Source organism: Pan paniscus, chromosome 5 (assembly GCF_029289425.2).
Source record: "Pan paniscus chromosome 5, NHGRI_mPanPan1-v2.0_pri, whole genome shotgun sequence".
NCBI classification, from domain to species: Eukaryota; Metazoa; Chordata; class Mammalia; order Primates; family Hominidae; genus Pan; species Pan paniscus.
Genome location: NC_073254.2, coordinates 127,145,447 through 127,164,085, shown reverse-complemented (window position 1 = coordinate 127,164,085; position 18,639 = coordinate 127,145,447). Strand labels below are relative to the sequence as shown.

Genomic DNA, 18,639 nt, shown 5'->3' with positions numbered 1-18,639 from the left:
TACCCAGGCTGTGATTTATTTTTATTTTTATTTTTGAGATGAAGTCTTGCTCTGTCACCCAGGCTGGAGTGCACTGCCAGGATCTCGGCTCACTGCAACCTCCGCCTCCCAGGTTCAAGTGATTTTCCTGTCTCAGCCTCCTGAGTAGCTAGGATTACAGGTGCGAGTCACCATGACTGCCTAATTTTTTGTATTTTTAGTAGAGACAGGGTTTCACCATGTTGGCCAGGCTCATCTAATCCTGACCTCAAGCTATCCTCCCACCTCCACCTCCCAAAGTGCTGGGATTACAGGCAGGAGCCACCCCGCCTGGCCTACCCAACATTGTCATTTTTTTTTTTAATGATAAAGGCTTGAATAGAGGGGCACATTTTATTGTTATTAATAGTTTCCATTATTGTTAATTATGTTTTATTAATAATAAAGTTGTTTGCACTGTCTTTTAAAAACACAAAGCACTCTAACAAGATAATAATAATTTACCTCTTTCTCTTCTCCCACCTTCAGTCCTGATCCCTTATCATATTAACTGTTTTATTCTTTCAGAATGGGTCCTGGCTTTCCATTAGGGAGATTACAGACTTCCAAAGGTGACTTAACAAGAGGTGTCACCTGGTAAGAGGCCAGAACTGATAGTGGAATGTACCCCTCCTTTAGCTTACCCCACCTTGCATCGGAGCTCTGAAGGGCTATAGGTTTAAGGCCACTACAGATAGAATATTCCTAACTTAAATCCACTGGCGTATATAGAGTATGACCAATTTGTTGTGAGCTTCCTAATTTCTAGTTATTTATGCAGTTCTATACCATGATTTTCTTTCCTTTCTTCCTATTTTTTTGAAGATTAGAACTGCTTTAATTGCATTCTTTTTTAAAAATAGCTGTATTAGGGCCGGGCGCGGTGGCTCACGCCTGTAATCCCAGCACTTTGGGAGGCTGAGGCAGGCAGATCACGAGGTCAAGAGATCGAGACCATCCTGGCTAACATGGTGAAACCCCATCTCTACTAAAAAATACAAAAAATTAGCTGGGAGTGGTGGCGGGTGCCTGTAGTCCCAGCTACTCGGGAGGCTGAGGCAGGAGAATGGCGTGAACCCGGGAAGTGGAGCTTGCAGTGAGCCGAGATTGCACCACTGCACTCCAGCCTGGGCAACAGAGCAAGACTCCATCTCAAAAAAAAAAAAATAGCTGTATTGAAGTATAGTTTACACACCATAAAATTCGCCTATTTTAATTGTACCATTCAATGATGTTTTCGTAAATTTACAAAGTTGTGCAATTATCACCACAATCCAGTTCCAAAACCAAAAGAGACCAGGCACGGTGGCTCACGCCTATAATTCCAGCACTTTAGGAAGCCAAGATGAGAGGATCACTTGGGCTCAGGAGTTCAAGACCAGCTTGGGCAGCATAGTGAGACCCCATCTCTAAAAAAAAAAACAAAAAATTAAAAAAAAAAAAGATCCTTTGTGTCCATTTGTAGTCAACCCCTACTCCCACCTTTAATTCTGTTCAGCCACCAATCTACCCTCTGTGTCTACAGATTTGCCTTTTCCAGACATTATCTATAAATAGAATTATAGAATACATAGTCTTTTGCATCTAGTTTTCTATCACTTAGCATAATGTATTTGAGTTTTATCCACGTTGTCTCATGTATCATTATTTCCTCCCTTTTTATTGCTAAATAGTATTCCATTGTATGGATATAAGACATATTGGCCAGTTGATTCACATGTGGATTGCTTCTTTTACCTATTCTGAATAATGGGAACATTCAAGTATAAGTCTTTGTGCAGACAAATGTTTTATTTCTCTTGGGTAGATCTCCAGGAGTAAGATTGCTGGGTCACATGATACATTTATGTTTAATGTTTTAGAAATTGCCTGTTGTCCGGCCAGGCGTGCCGGATCACTTAAGGTCAGGAGTTCAAAACCAGCCCTGCCAACATGGTGAAACCCCATCTCTACTAAAAATACAAAAATTAGCCAGGCATGGTGGCACATGCCTATAATCCCAGCTACTCAGGAGGCTGAGGCAGACGAATCACTTGAAACCGGGAGGCAGAGGTTTCAGTGAGCCGAGATCACACCACTGCACTCCAGCCTGAGCAACGGAGTGAATCCCTGTCTCAAAAAAAAAAAAAGGCCGGGTGCAGTGGCTCACGCCTGTAATCTCAACACTTTGGGAGGCTGAGGCAGGAGGATCACTTGAGGTCAGGAGTTTGAGACCAGCCTGACCAACATGGTGAAACCTGGTCTCTACTAAAATACAAAAATTAGCCGGGCCTGGTGGCGCACGCCTGTAATCCCAGCTACTCTGGAGGCTGAGGCTGAGGCACTCCTACCTGGGTGACAGAGCAAGACTTCGTCTCAAAAAAAAAAAAGAAGAAAGAAATAATATAGTACTCTTTACAGTTTCACCCAATGGTAACATCTTGCAAAACTGTAATATGATATTCCAACCAGGATGTTGACATTGATAAAATCTATCAGTCTTATTCAGATTTCCCCCTAGGGAATTTTTTCAAAATTGTTTTGGCTACTTTGGGTTCTTTGCAGTTCCCTAAAAATTTTAGGATCCGCTTGTCAATTTCTACCAAAAAAAAAAGGAGCCTGCTGGTATTTTGGGATTTTGGTAGGGATTGTATTCAATATATAGATCAAATTTTGGAAAATTGTTACCTTAATTAATCTAATTTTCCATGATCCATCTTTTTTCTTTTTTTTTTTTTTCAGGCAGCCTCCCAAGCCAGAGTAGGCTCAGAGACTCCCAATCCATCATTTTTTACTTTTTTACTTTTTTTATTTGGTAAAATATATATAGCATAAATGATTCATTTTTGTTATTTTAAGTGTACAATTCAGTGGCATTAACTACATTCACACTGTTGTGCAACCATCATCACTATCTTTTTCTAAAACTTTTTCATCACCCCAAACAGAAACTATGTTGTTGTTATTTTTAACAACAATACTGAAATTGCCAACTTAATAGTTACTGTATTGTCCTCTGTGGCCACAAAGTCCTTTTTCAGATCATGAATTTAATGCCAAATCTTAAATTTCAAGGAACTCTGGTACTGGACTTTGGAAGAACATAGACAGTCTTTGTTAAGAAATTAGGCTGTGGCCAGGTATGGTGACTCATGCCTGTGATCCCAACACTTTAGGGGGCCAAGGTGGGAGGATCACTTGGCAGTTCAAGATCTGCCTGGGCAACATGATGAGACCCCATCTCTAAAAACAAAACAAAAAGGGTGGGAGTTGCAGTCTTCAGATCCCAGCTCTGCCACTGACAATCCAGTTACTTCTCTGGGCCGGGCGCAGTGGCTCACGCCTGTAATCCCAGCATTTTGGGAGGCCAAGGCAGGCGGATCACCTGAGGTCAGGAGTTCGAGGCCAGCCTGGCCAACGTGATGAAACCCCATCTCTACTAAAAATACAAAAATTAGCCAGGTGTGGTGGCATGTGCCTGTAGTCCCAGCTACTCGGGAGGCTGAGGCAGGAGAATCACTTGAGCCGGGAGGCAGAGGCTGCAGTGAGCCAAGATTGCACCACTGCACTCCAGCCAGGGTGACAGAGAAAGACCCTGTCTCCAAAAAAAAAAAAAAAAAAAAAAGTTACTTCTCTGAACTTACATTATCATACATAGATTTAAACATTTTTATTTCTATGATTCCCTAGGTGTGGGCTTCACTAAATGGGGCCTAGAGACCCTAAGGATATTCAGCACCCTGCCAGGTGCTGTGGAAGCCACAAAAGGAGCGTGCACATTGTCTAGCAACATTTTTCTTCCACAAAGTTAAAATTAGGTACTTTAACTACAAACGATTTTTCAAAACTTTTGTGGCATTCCAAGCATATATTAGGGAGTTGAACATAAGATTCGGATTCATTTTAATATCACATGTAAGACAAAATAAATTTAAAGTATTTTCGGGTGCTCTGGGCTCACCCTCCTTCCTATCCATCACCCCCCTATTTCACTTAACAAGTCTTTTACCCGCTAGTCTCCCTCCCAGTCCTAGCAGACATTTACTCATCATTCACAGCCCTTTTCCTACCAACCCTCAGAATCCTCTCTTTATTTTTTTATTTATTTGAGATGGGGATCTCACTATGGCACCCAGGCTGGTCTCAAACTCCTGGGCTCAAGCGTCCCCCTTTGGCCTCCGAAAGTGCTAGGATTACAGGCAAGGGCCACTGCATTCAGCCTCAGAATCCTCAACACAGCACTCCAGGGAGCCACTATTCACACGTCTGAGCCAGCACACAAGTTGGGCAGCCATCTCTGTTCAACTGGTAGAGACGAGGTTTCACCATGTTGGCCAAGCTGGTCTTGAACTCCTGTCCTCAAGTGATCCGCCCACCTCGGCTTCCCAAAGTGCTGGGATTACAAGGGTGAGCCACCTCGCCTGTCTGTATTTTACCATTTTCTAGGTAAGTATTTGAAATAAAATCAGTAGCCCTGAAAATCAAGATTTTATTTACTTTCCAAATGTTACATTCTTCCTTTTAAATTATTTTACTTTCTCTGATTTGCACATAAATTATGATAAAGATAGGGAAAGGCATTATATGGTATGTTGACTTTTAAAATGGCAGAATCCATTATGTCATACAAGTCTGCTAGTCCAAAGATATTTATATTTTATGTAACTTTGTCCTCCTAACAACCATCAACAGAAATTGAATGTCCATTAGTATGGAAAAATCTCTTTGAAATGTCTTTGCAAAACACTTTTTATGGGCTGGGCATGGTGGCCCACACCTGTAATCCCAACACTTTGGGAGGGCAAGGCTGGACGATGCCCTCAGGTCAGGAGTTCGAGACCAGCCTGGCCAACATGGTGAAACCCCATCTCTACTGAAAATACAAAAATTAGCCAGCATGGTGGCGCATGGCTGTAATCCCAGCTACTCGGGGGGCTGACACAAGAGAATCGCTTGAATACGGGAGGCAGAGATTTCAGTGAGCCAAGACCGTGCCACTGCACTTTTTTTGTACCTTTGTGATCATTAGTTCCTGTTCAAGAAAGGATAACTTCTATTGTTTTTCCCCTATTTAAGAAAGCTTTAAATTTCATTTTATCTAATTAATTTTAACACTGGGGTTGGTTGGGAATTTTTTTAGATTCTCATCTCTTTTTTCAGATATATATGAAAGTGAGATGAAGAAATGGACAAGAGCAGGTAGCAGAGAGATCAAGCTTTTTTTTTTCTTAAGCCATTAAACATCTATATTTTTCTTCCCAGTGTCCTACCTCCCAACTTTTGATGATCAGAGGCTGGTATGACAGATTACCTTAATTTGTATCTAGCTGTTGCTAAGTTATCGCCATGGTATCAAGACACTGAGGCAAATATAGATGGCTAAAAACAAATGTGTGAGAAGAAAAAATTGTCCCTAGTCCCCTCACCTCTACTGTCATCTGGATGAGTAGCAGCATTAAATCTGTGTCGTAGTTGCTTCACAACCATAGCAAAAAAAAAAAAAAAAAAAAAAAAAAGCTTGAAAACCCAATTATTGCATCCTATAAAAATATAATGATTTCTGCAAATTTTATATTTGTCATTTACAAAAGTCGTCACCAGCCTTTGTTTCTATACTTTATAATGATTGAAACAGCCTGCATAGTAACATTTATTGAATTTTTGCCCTCTAGCAATATAAAATATCAGCAAAAACGCTGCCTTATTAATGATAGTTTTTATGTTCATGCAGTCAAAATGAATGGCATCTTTTTGTTCTAGCTCAATAAAGTTCTTCAAATAGTTTTCAAAATTTCAAATTCTGGTATGTGATTTCAGCAAAATGACATAGTATGCGCTTTCTCTTTTGAAAGTGGTATAAATATAAACTGCACTTTCCAATTTTATATCTTAGTCCTATGACTTCCTTTGCCTCTCCACATATACACAGAGGGAAATTATTTAATATTTAATCCAAACTGCTCAATTTTCTTTTTCTTTCTCTTTTTCTTTTTTTTTTTTTTTTTTGAGACAGAGTCTTGCTCTGTCGCCCAGGCTGGAGTGCGATGGTGCGATCTCCGCTCACTGCAGCCTCCACCTCCTGGGTTCAAGCAATTCTCCTGCCACAGCCTCCCTAGTAGCTGGGACTACAGGCGCATGCCCCCACACCCAATTAAGTTGTGTAATTTTAGTAGAGACGGGTTTCACTATGTTGGCCAAGATGGTCTTGGTCTGCTGACCTCGTGATCCACCTGCCTCGACCTCCCAAAGTTCAATTTTCTTAAAAGTGACCACCAACACCATCAACATATGTTTATAGACTAGATGTATCACTTGTTTACCCAAATTGTAGCATAAATATCTGTTTTTAGAAAGCTTTTCCATAAGTCTTTCTATATGATTGGATTATTAAGCAAGGCTATGATTAGGAAATAAACCACTTTCCCCTTTAGCTAGTTCTAATGAAAGCTTTCCAAATTAAACACTGTGTTTGAACACTTCTTCCATTCATAGCATGTGCTCATCAAAAAGTGCTTTCCGTTTCTGGTATGTCAACTGTACTATTTATAACCTAGTTAACAAAGCCAACTAAAGGCAGTAAAACGTGTGTATTTCATATGCAAATTCCTAGCAATAATTTCTACAGTTACATATAGTTGCTTGCTCCATTATGTTCAACATCAGTGTTATAAAACTGATTACAGGAAGGAGAAAATAATACTAAAATTATATTTTTATATTCCTTAATGGGTTTTTATTAAATACATTAGAAAGATAAATAGTACAAAATGGAAGTAGCCCTGATTTATAATGGACGTTTTTGCAAAGTGACTGATGACCTGTTATAGTAACTGTGCAGAGGAAGAAAATCACTGTGTGACATAGGCTCTTTCTATTTTGTCTCCAAATTTGTGTTTCCTTTTTTTGTTTTTTTGTTTGTTTGTTTGTTTTTTGTTTGTTTTTTTTTTTTGAGATGGAGTTTTTGCTATTGTTGCCCAGGCTGGAGTGCAATGGCGCAATCTCAGCTCACCGCAACCTCCGCCTCCCAGGTTCAAGCGATTCTCCTGCCTCAGCCTCCCAAGTAGCTGGGATTATAGGCATGCGTCACCACGCCAGCTAATTTTATATTTTTAGTAGAGACGGGGTTTCGCCGTGTTGGTCAGGCTGCTCTCGAACTCCTGACCTCAGGTGATCCGCCCGCCTTGGTCTCCCAAAGTGCTGGGATTACAGGCGTGAGCCATCGCGCCCGGCTCAAATTTGTGTTTCCTTAACAATCCTCTTTGCTTCTTTATTTTACCAGATTGTGATTCCCCTGACTTAGAAACCATCAACGGAAAAATAAGAGGCCGGGCGCGGTGGCTCACATCTGTAATCCCCACACTTTGGGAGGCCGAGGCGGGCAGATCATGATGTCAGGAGATTGAGACCATCCTGGCTAACACAGTGAAACCCTGTCTCTACTAAAAATACAAACAAAAATCAGCTGGGCATGGTGGCACGTGCCTGTAGTCCCAACTACTCTGGAGGCTGTAGGCGGAGGTTGTAGTAAGCCGAGATCACGCCACTGCCCTCCAGCCTGCGTGACAGAGTGAGACTCCATCTAAAAAAAAAAAAAAAAAGAAAAAGAAGTAAGAAACCAGGATAAGTTCATGCCTTCTTTTCATTGACATTTATTAAGTGTTACTATGTGCATAGCACTGCCTTGGATACAAAGGTAAACCATAGAATGAGATTATTTGTGTCTTTCCCACTATACTGTGGGCTTCTTGGGATCAGATTCTCTTTGAAAATAGTGGAAGATAACCAATGGAATAAACAGATCTGGGTTCAAATCCTAGCTTCTTGGCTGGGCGTGGTGGCTTACACTTGTAATCCCAGCACTTTGGGAGGTCGAGGCAGGTGGTTCGCTTGAGGCCAGGAGTTCGAGGCCAGCCTGGCCAATATGGTGAAACCCCATCTCTACAAAAAATGCAAAAATTAGCTGGGCGTGGTGGCGTACGCCTGTAGTTCCACCTACTCAGGAGGCTGAAGCATGAGAATCACTTGAGCCTGGGAGACGGAGGTTGCAGTGAGCAGAGATCCAGCCACTGCACTCTAGTCTGGGCAACAGAGCGAGACTGTCTCAAAAAAAACAAACAAAACAAAACACCTCAAATCCTAGCTTATCTATCAGGTGTGATGGGACAAATTCTCCAGGTTTCTTCTTCCTTTCTTGTGGAATTGGATAGTCGTGCTTACTAGTATAGAATAGCTGCTAATTGCCTGAAGGCACCAATCACTGTACCTACCACAGAGGGTGCCATTCGATAAATGCTGTTAAAGGAAATGTGTTTTTATAACAATGAAGCTTAGGCTGGGCGTGGTGGATCATGCCTGTAATCCCAGCACTTTGGGAGGCCGAGGCGGGCGGATCACAAGGTCAGGAGATAGAGACCATCCTGGCTAATATGGTGAAACCCCATCTCTACTAAAAAAATACAAAAAATTAGCCAGGCGTTGTGGCGGGCACCTGTAGTCCCAGCTACTCCGGAGGCTGACGCAGGAGAATGGCATAAACCCGGGAGGCAAAGCTTGCAGTGAGCCGAGATTGCGCCACTGCACTCCATCCTGGGCGACAGAGCGAGACTCCATCTCAAAAAAAAAAAAAAAAAAAAAAAATGAAGCAAGCAAGTAAAATAGAGTAATAGTAAAGGAACACTGGTTTACAAACTCTAATCAGAAGAATACAGGTTATAAAATAGGTCTAGAGACTTCTTTGAACATAAAGGACAGGACCTGGCATGGTAGCTCACGCCTGTAATCCCAGCACTTTGGGAGGCCGAGGCGGGTGAATCACCTGAGGTCAGGAGTTGGAGACCAGCCTGGCCAATATGGAGAAACCCCGTCTCTACTAAAAATACAAAATTAGCCAAGCATGGTGGTGCATGCCTGTAATCCCAGCTACTCGGGAGGCTGAGGCAGGAGAATTGCTTGAACCCAGGAGGCGGAGGTTGCAATGAGCCAAGATCCCACCATTGCACTCCAGCCTGGGCAACAAGAGCGAAACTCAGCCTCAAAAAAAAAAAAAAAAAAAAAGGGAAGAGGTTGGATTAGAACAGTATTTGCACAATATGGTCTATGAACCACTCGTATTAAAATCAAGGGCTTGCATTAGAATAAGGGCTGTATCCAGACCTATGTTTTTCAGAATTTTCAGGTAATTCTCACACACACACCCTGTTTTAGATCCACTGGAGTCGATGATACATTCCTAAACTTCCACTGACATATAATTCCTGGTGAGGGCCGGGCGCGGTGGCTCATGCCTGTAATCCCAGCACTTTGGGAGGCCGAGGCAGGTGAATCACTTGAGGTCAGGAGTTCGAGACCAGCCTGGGCAACATGGTGAAACCCTGTGTCTACTAAAAATACAAAAAATTAGCTAGGCATGGTGGCACATGTCTGTAGTCCCAGTTACTTGGGAGACTGAGGAAGAAGAATCACTTGAACCCGGGAGGCGGAGATTTCAGTAAGCTGAGATCATGCCAGCGCACTCCAACTTGGGTGACAGAGCAAGACTCCATCTCAAAAAAAAAAAAAAAAAAGATAATAATAATTCCTGGAGTGATGCAGCAGACACACATGAACTTTGAAGTAAGACAGGTTCCAGGCGTACTGGAATGCTTAACATTTAAGCCAGCAACAACTAATAAAAGCAACAATCCAATGCAAAGAAGAAAGGGGAAAAGAAAAATGTGTAGTGCTATGGTTTGGATATGGTGTGTCCCTATCAAAACTCATGTTGAAATTTGATTCCCAGCTGGGCACAGTGGCTCACGCCTGTAATCCCAGCACTTTGGGAGGCCAAGGCGGGTGGACTGCCTGAGGTCAGGAGTTCGAGACCAGCCTGGCCAACATAGTGAAACCCCGTCTCTACTAAAAATACAAAAAATTAGCTGGGCGAGGTGGCGGATGCCTGTAATCCCAGCTACTCGGGAGGCTGAGGCAGGAGAATCACTTGAACCTGGAAGGCAAAGGTTGCAGTGGGCTGAGATCAGGCCATTGCACTCCAGCCTGGGCAACAAGAGCGAGACTCCATCTCAAAAAAAAAAAAAAAGAAAGAAAGAAATTTGATTCCCAATGTGGCAGTGTTGGGAGGTGGGGCCTAGTGGGAGGTGTTTGGGTCATGGGGGTGGATTTCTCATGAATGGATTAATGCTCTCCCAGGAACCCATTCTCACACTTGCAGGAATGAGTTAGCTTTCCAGAGAGTGGGTTGTTAAGAGTCTAGCTGCCTTGCTTTCTCTCCCTTGCTTTCTCTCTTGCCTTATGATCTTTGCACACTCCCATTCCCCTTCCTCTTTCCACCATGAGTGGAAGCAGCCTGAGACCTTCACCAGATGCAGCTACCCAATCTTGAACCTTCCGGCCACCAGAATCCTGAGCCAAATAAACCTCTTGATAAATTACCCAGCCTAATTCTGTTATAGCAACACAAAACAGACCAAGACCTGTAGTAAATGAAAAATATGGAATAAAAAGGCAGAAATAAGTGCTTATAATGAATTATAATAAATAAAAATTAATTAAATTCAATTAAAAAACAGACTTTCAGATTGAATTAAACAGATCCAATAATAAGATTATCTCAAAGAGAAATTTAAATCAAAAAGACAGGCCAGGTGCTCATGCCTGTAATCCCAGCACTTTGGGAGGCCAAGGCAGGTAGATCACTTGAGCCCAGGAATTCAAGACTAGCCTGGAAACATGCAAAACTTCGTCTCTACAAAAGAATGCAAAAATTACCCAGCAGTGGTGGTACCTACCTGTAGTTCCAGCTACTTGGGAGGCTGGGGTGGAAAGATTGCTTGACCCTGGGAGGCAGAGGTTGCAGTGAGCTGAGATTGCGCCACTGCACTCCAGCCTGGGCAACAGAGTGGGACCCTGTCTCAAAAAAATAAATAAATAAATAAAGACAAAAACAAATAAAAATTGAGCTGGGCATGGTCGCTTACAACTGTAATTCCAATGTATCAATTTCTAAAAAGCATGTGTTAAAATCTTTTAACCTAATGTATCTATTCCTGCAATTTTTTCAGGTGCTTCTTGCTCTATCATTCATCAGTGTGTAACACCCTTCTTTTTCCCTTATTATATATTTTTTCCCTTATATTCTACATTGTCAAATACTAAGATTCTTCCTTCATTCTTTTTTTTTTTTTCTTGAGACAGGATCTAGCTATGTCGCCCAGGCTGGAGTGCAGTGGCGCAATCTCAGCTCACTGCAACCTCCACCTCCGGGTTCAGGAGACTCTCATGCCTCAGTAACCCCAGTAGCTGGGATTACAGGCATGCGCCACCACACTTGGCTAATTTTTGTATTTTTAGTAGAAACAGGGTTTTGCCATATTGGCCAGGCTGGTCTCAAACTCCTGGCCTCATGTGATCCGCCCATCAGCCTCCCAATGTGCTGGGATTACAGGTGTGAGCCACTGCACCCAGCCTCTTCCCCCTTTCTTTTGGGTCACTTTTGTATTATTATTATTTGAGATGCAGTCTCACTCTGGTGACGTGAACCTGTAGTCCCAGCTACTCGGGAGGCTGTCTAGCCTGGGCCACAGAGTGAGACTCTCTCTCAAAAAAAAAGAAAGAAACTCTGTAAGCGTGAAGCCATCTAAAATGTTCAGTGAACTATTCAAGGAGTGGCCACACAATGGTGTGTGTTTGACATATAGTACCTGTTTTAGCCGGGCATGGTGGCTCACGCCTGTAATCCCAGCACTTTCGGAGGCTGAGGTGGGTGGATTACCTGAGGTCAGGAGCTCAAGACCAGCCTGGCCAACATGGTGAAACCCCATTTCTACTAAAAATACAAAATGAGCTGGGCGTGGTGGCGGGCGCCTGTAATCCCAGCTCCTCAGGAGACTGAGGTAGGAGAATCGCTTGAACCCAGGAGGCAGAGGTCGCAGTAAGCCGAGATTGCACCATTGCACTCCAGCCTGGGCAACCAGAGCGAAACTCTGTCCCCCCCAAAAAAAGACATACAGTACCTGTTTTAGACGGGTGAATGGGGCGGGGATGGCAGCAAGAGGGAGAGTGTGTCTGGGTGATCTATGAGCACAATCATCACTGCAAAGGTTACTAATAATGGCAACACATACAGTGCTTATGATATGAAGCACTATTCTTAGTGCAAGAACAGTGCACAATAGTGCAAGACAGGCACAATTCTTTTCATCCCTGTATTGCTAATTTTCAGAGGAATGAAAGCCAAAATGAGATTTATTTGAAACTGAAAATAATTCCTACTCACCAAGCCATCTCCTACCTGAAAAAACATAACACACAGGGTGATATTGACAGAAAACAAATAAGTCACCTTCAAGGGTCCAAGAACTAGTTTTACCAGAGGTAATTTTTTTCTTTCTTTTTTTTTTCTCCCCTTTTTGTGGAGAACAGGGTCTTACTATATTGCCCAGGCAGGTCTCGAACTCCTGGGCTCAAGCCATCCTCCTGGCTCTGCCTCCCTAAGAGCTGGGATCACAGGCGTGAGCCACCGTGCCCAGCTACCAGTGGTAAATTTTACTAACTCCTTCACTGTATTTCTTGAGACAGAGTCTCACTCTGTCACCCAGGCTGGAGTGCAGTGGTGTGATCTTGGCTCACTACAACCTCTGTCTCCCTGGTTTGAGCAATTCTCCTGCCTCAGCCTCCTGAGTAGCTGGGACTACAGGCGCGTGCCACCCCGCCCAGCTAATTTTTTTTTTTTTTTTTGTATTTTTGGTAGAGACAGGGTTTCACCATGTTGGCCAGGCTGGTCTCAAACTCCTGACCTCAAGTGATCCACCCGCCTCGCCCTCCCAAAGTGCTGGGATTACAGGCCTGAACCACCACGCCCAGCCTGGTTCACTTTTTTCTAGTACTTTTTCCATCTTTTCTTTTCCTTTTTTTTTGAGGCAGGGTATCAGTCTGTCTCCCAGGCTGGAGTGCAGTGGTGTGATCATGGCTCACTGCAGCCTCGACCTCCCAGGCTCAAGCAATCCTCCCACCTCAGCCTCCTGAGTAGCTGGGACTACAGGCACACACCACCACACCCAGCAAATTTTTGTAAGTTTTTGTAGAGAAGAGGTTTCGCCATGTTGCCCAGGCTGGTCTCAAATTCCTGGGCTAAAGCAGTCTTCTCACCTCAGCCTCCCAAAGTGCTAGGATTACATGTGTGAGCCACCATGGCCAGCCTTCATTTTTTCTTTGTCTATTTTGGGTTTTTTTGAGAGAGTCTCACTCTGTTGCTCAGGCTAAAGTGCAATGGCATGATCATAGCTCACTACAGCCTTGACCTCTTGGGCTCAAGCAACCCTCACACCTCAGCCACCTGAGTAGCTGGGACTACAGGTATGTACGCCCATGCCCAGCTAATTTGTGTAATCTTTGTAGAGATGGGGTCTCACTTTATTGTCCAGGCAGGTCTTGAACTCCTGAGCTCAGGTGTTCCTCCAGCTTCAGCCTCCCAAAGTGCTGGTATTACAGGTGTGAGCCACCATGCCCAGCCTGAAAATTTCAGTAATATAATAAACTGGGCTGAGTGCGGTGGCTCACGCCTGTAATACCAACACTTTGGGAGGCCGAGCAGTGGGGATTGTTTGGGGTCAGGAGTTTGAGACCAGCCTGGCCAACATGGCACCACTGCACTCCAGTCTGGTGACAGAACAAGACTTTGATTCAAAAACAACAACAAAAAAGAAAACAGGATGTTTAGCCGGGTGCGGTGGCTCATGCCTGTAATCCCAGCCCTTTGGGAGGCCGAGGTGTGTGGATCACCTGAGTTCGGGAGTTCGAGATGAGCCTGACCAACATGGAGAAACCCCGTCTCTACTGAAAAAAACCCCGTTTCTACTAAACGGGGTTTTAGTAGAAACACCGTCTCTACTAAAAATAGAAAGAAAAAAAAAAATAGCCAGGCAGTAGTGGTGCATGTCTGTAATCCCAGCTACTCGGGAGGCTGAGGAAGGAGAATTGCTTGAACCCGGGAGGCAGAGGTTGCAATGAGCCAAGATTGCACCACTGCACTCCAGTCTGGGTGACAGAGTGAGACCTGTCTCGAAAAATAAATAAACTCAAGCTTTGAGGGGGGTGTGTGTGTGTGTGTGTGTTTATTGGTTCTCTTAATTTTTTTTTTTTTTTGCAAAGTTAAGTAAAAGTGTCATCCTTGTGCAGAGGCCATGCTAATCTCTGCATCATTCCAGTTTTAGTATATGTGCTGCCAAAGCGAGCATTCTGTATATGTGTGTATAAATATTTTATATATATAATATGTATATGTATAATTAGCACAAAATAATTAGTACAATGTCTAATTTAATATTCTTTGGCCTTTAGTTTACTAAGAGAGTACTTTCATCAATTATTGGTTATAAATTAATACAGTAAATCCTATTGTAATTATAATTGTAATTGTAATTATAACTGAGATCCAAATAAATCAGTCATATGAAATGGAAGGTTACAATTTCTTGCAGGGTTAACAACAAAATGACCATTGTGGGTCAGTCTAGCTAGCTGTGAGGAATTTGGGAGCTAACTGCCCTATCTAAATTCATGCCAGGTCAGGCACAGCAGTTCAGGCTTGTAATCTCAGCACTTTGGGAGGCTGAGGCGGGTGGATCGCTTGAGCCCAGGGGTCTAAGACCAGCCTGGGCAGCATAACAATACCCTGTCTCTACCAAAAAATTTTTAAATAAATAAAAAATAAATTCATGCCAGACTCAGTTGTGATTTGATGCCACCTGGTGGTGGTGGTCGGCCCCAAGTTAAATATTAATGGGGACAATTTTTTTTTTTTTTTTTTGGAGACGGAATTTCACTCTTGTTACCCAACCTGGAGTGCAATGGCGTGATCCCGGCTCACTGCAACCTCCACCTCCCAGGTTCAAGCGATTCTTCTGCCTCAGCCTCCCAAGTAGCTGGGATTACAGGCACGCACCACCAAGCTTGGCTAATTTTGTGGGGTTTTTTCAGTAGAGACGGGGTTTCTCCATGTTGGTCAGGCTCGTCTCGAACTCCCGAACTCAGGTGATCCACCCACCTTGGCCTCCCAAAGGGCTGGGATTACAGGCATGAGCCACCGCACCTGGCTAAACATCCTGTTTTCTTTTTTGTTGTTGTTTTTGAATCAGAGTCTTGTTCTGTCACCAGGCTGGAGTGCAGTGGTGCGATCTCGGCTCACGGCAACCTCCGCCTACCCAGTTCAAGCGATTCTTCTGTCTCAGCCTCCGGAGTAGCTAGGACTACAGGCACGCACCACCATGCCCAGGTAATTTTGTATTTTTAGTAGCGACAGGGTTTCACCATATTGGCCAGGCTGGTCTTGAACTCCTGACCTTGTGATCCGCTCTCCTCGGCCTCCCAAACTGCTGAGATTACAGGTGTGAGCCACCATGCCCGGCCTACTTGGGACAATTCTGAGTGCAGAAGCTGCAGGATAACATTAGCGATTTGGGAAATGTCCCAGTTAGTTGGCCAGATTCAGCTGGGAGAATAATTAGGACGAGATTTACCCCTCACCTCTTCTCTCTCTGAAACAAGTTCACATGCCTTTTCCCTATCTTTATGGCCTTGGCCTCCTCTCTAAGACCTCCCTCTACCTGCCCTGTTTAGGGGCTAGGCAGGGAATGGGAGCCGGCTGTCAATTCTGCATCATATCTAAAATTATATTTTTGGCCGGGCACGGTGGCTCACGCCTGTAATCCCAGCACTTTGGGAGGCCAAGGGTGGCGGATCACCTGAGGTTAGGAGTTCAAGACCAGCTTGGCCAAAATGGTGAAACCCGTCTCTACTAAAAAAACAAAAATTAGCTAGGCATGGTGCTGGGCACCTGCAGTCCCAGCTACTGGGAAGGCTGAGGCAGGAGAATCACTTGAACCCAGGAGGCGGAGGTTACAGGGAGCCGAGATTGCACCACTGCACTCCAGTCTGGCGACAGAGCAAGACTCCATCTCAAAAGAAAAAAAACAAATTTTATTTTTGGCCGGGTACAGTAGCTCATGCCTGTAATCCCAGCACTTTGAAAGGCCAAGGTAGGGGTATCACTTGAACCCAGGAGTTCGAGACCAGCCTGGGCAACATAGTGAGACTGTCTCTACAAAAAATCAAAAAATTAGCCAGGCATGGCGGTGTGTGCCTATAGTCCCAGCTACTCAGGAGGCTGAGGTGGGAGTATCATTTGAGCCCAGGAGGTTGAAGCTGCAGTGAGCCATGATCACACCACCATACTCCAGCCTGGGTGACAGAGCAAGACACGGTCTCAAAAATAAATAAATAAAATGAAATCATATTTTTGATGAGGGCATTATCATGGGGTTTTACTGTGCTTATCAAGGAGCTCTTGAATGCTTAGAATATAGTAGCACTGTATTTTTTATTTTAGAGCTTTTGTGTACTCCAATTGTTTTGGTTGGCTATAAGAAGCCATTATTGGGCTGAGCACAGTGGCCAACACTTTGAAAGGCCAAGTTGGGCGGATCACTTGAGGGCAGGGGTTCAAGACCAGCCTGGCCAACATGATGAAACCCCGTCTCTACTAAAAATACAAAAATTAGCTGGGCATGGTGGCACGCTCCTGTAGTCCCAGCTACTCAGGAGGCTGAGGCAGGAGGAACACTTAAGCCCAGGAGACAGAGGTTGCAGTGAGCCAAGATTACGCCACTGCACTCCAGTCTGGGCGACAGAGCAAGACTCTGTCTCAAAAAAAAAAAAAAAAAAAAAGCCATTGTTAGGCTAAGACTAATTGAAATTCAAGCAGAAAAAAAAAAAAAAAGGTAAACATGCAAAGGTGAGAAATCCATCCAGAGGCTGTTTACCCTATTGCATCAATGCCATGAAATTTTATTTTATTTTATTTATTTATTTTTGAGATGGAGTCTCTCTCTGTCGCCCAGGCTGGAGTGCCAGTGGCATGATCTCGGCTCACTGCAAGCTCCGCCTCCCAGGTTCACACCATTCTCCTGCCTCAGCCTCCCGAGTAGCTGAGACTAATAGGCGCCTGCCACCACACCCGGCTAATTTTTTATATGTTTTTAGTAGAGACGGGGTTTCACCATGTTAGCCAGGATGGTCTCGATCTCCTGACCTCGTGATCTGCCCACCTCGGCCTCCCAAAGTGCTGGGATTACAGGCGTGAGTCACCGTGCCCGGCAATGCCATGAAATTTTAAATTAACAGTTGCCTCTTGTGGATGATCTCTTGTTACCCAGCAGGATCAGAACTCTTCGTTTGTTTTATTCCTTGTTAAATTCCTTGCTGTGTTAAGGCAGTTTCTCCTTCTTTGCATATACAAACATGTGACCCTGCTCTAGTATATTAGGCATTGCCTCTGAACAGCTTAAAACTGGGCTTCTTGGAAGCCATGTGGGGGTATAAGACTGTAGAGGGCAATGGTCAGTTACTGGTTATGTTTCTGTCCCTATCCCTCTTCCTGGCATCTTCCCAATTCTGAGTTACCACTGTGTTACTGAGTCCGAGATAAGCAGTCTGAGAGACCAGCATTTGCGGCGAGCAGCAGAGCTCCAGTTCTTGGGTCAGGGTCTTCTTGGTTTGTGGCTGCCAGTGGTCACATTTGTCTTCGATGAAATAGTCAAGCACCAGGCTGATTGCCAGGTTTCAGAAGATGTGTGGCTCAGACTGGAAGAAGGCCTCAATCTGTTCACCACCTGTCTCTCTGGCCTTACCTGTTACTTCTCCCTCTAACTACAGTGCTCTCTGTTTTTCACTCAGAAGGGCTATTTATAGGTTTCCAAATATGGCCTGCAGTTTCCTGCCTCAGCTGCTGCCCGCAATTTTCCCTGCCCAGAGTGCCCTTCGCCCAGCCTTCATGGGTCAGAATCCTGCTCAGCCCCTCCTCCATGGAATCTTCCTGATCTCTTTGAGCTCCTTGCTCCCCCGCACTCTGGGCCTCTCCTTTCTGCTTTACATCACAGTTTCCGGGGCTCATGATTGATTCCTCGGTTAGATGATAGTTCTATGAGGACAGGGACCTTGCTTATCCATTTCTTAGTCCCCAAAGGACTCAAGGCTTTCAATCAGAGGTGCTCAATACATGTTTGTTTATTTGTTTGTTTGAGACTGAGTTTCACTCTGTCACCAGGCTGGAGTTCAGGGATGCGATCTCGGCTCACTGCAACTTCTGCCTCCCAGGTTCAAACAATTCTCCTGCCTCAGCCTCCCGAGTAGCTGGGGCTACAGGAGCAGGCCACCATGCCCGGCTAATTTTTGTATTTTTAGTAGAGACAGGGTTTCACCATGTTGGCCAGCATGGTCTCGATCTCTTGACCTCATGATCTGCCTGCCTTGGCCTCCCAAAGTGCTGGGATTACAGGCATGAGCCACCGCACCCAACCCTGTGTTTTTTTTTTTTTTGTTTTTTTTGGTTTTTTTTGTAGCTACAATGACTAAACATTTTTAATTTTGGAAGTTTTTTCACATTAAAGCTACCCAAGCCATCTTCCAAAGAGGTCTCATCTTCTCCTGCCAGCTGCATGAATTCTCAGCCCTATATTTAGGTACTAAGTGGTCTTGCTCACCTCTCTCTACTGCTGATATGAGCCGAATTCCATCACTGCAAAAATTATCTGAGAACATAGGCATTGGGAAAGCACACTCACTTATTCCAGCCTAGAGTAGAGAACTCTT

General features: G+C 44.1%; 1 non-coding gene across 1 annotated transcript; it reads right to left on the bottom strand.

Moving 5' to 3' along the window:
* Positions 1-14,119: 14,119 nt before the first annotated feature.
* LOC112440218 (U6 spliceosomal RNA) lies at positions 14,120-14,228 on the bottom strand. Its single transcript, XR_003028398.2, has one exon. It is a non-coding gene; the product is annotated as a U6 spliceosomal RNA (small nuclear RNA).
* Between the last annotated feature and the right edge of the window lie 4,411 nt (positions 14,229-18,639).